Below are 300 nucleotides of genomic sequence, written 5' to 3'. Positions count from 1 at the left end.
GCATAATTTTGAAAGCACATATTGAATCCGTTAAAGTTATTCCCGTCATTGTCTTTAGTTGGAACAAAATTTTGAAAGAAAAGATTGAATCCTTTAAAAACCGTTCAGTTGCCACTGTTTACTTGCTCACTAGTTAAGAGGAAAGAATATTAATATTCTGTCACATTATGCACTTATGAGCAACACACAATAATAATTATATGATGTTTTTGGGATTCAATCCTTATTATTAAATTCAACAGTTAGCTATTTCCCATTTTACCAAGTTTCTAGGGACAGTCAATAGACAACAAATTATAC

The sequence above is a fragment of the Pinus tabuliformis genome, chromosome 7 (assembly GCF_031772625.1).
Source record: "Pinus tabuliformis cultivar Carrire ecotype Pingquan chromosome 7, CPIR1, whole genome shotgun sequence".
Lineage (NCBI taxonomy): Eukaryota > Viridiplantae > Streptophyta > Pinopsida > Pinales > Pinaceae > Pinus > Pinus tabuliformis.
This window is presented reverse-complemented; position numbering follows the sequence as displayed.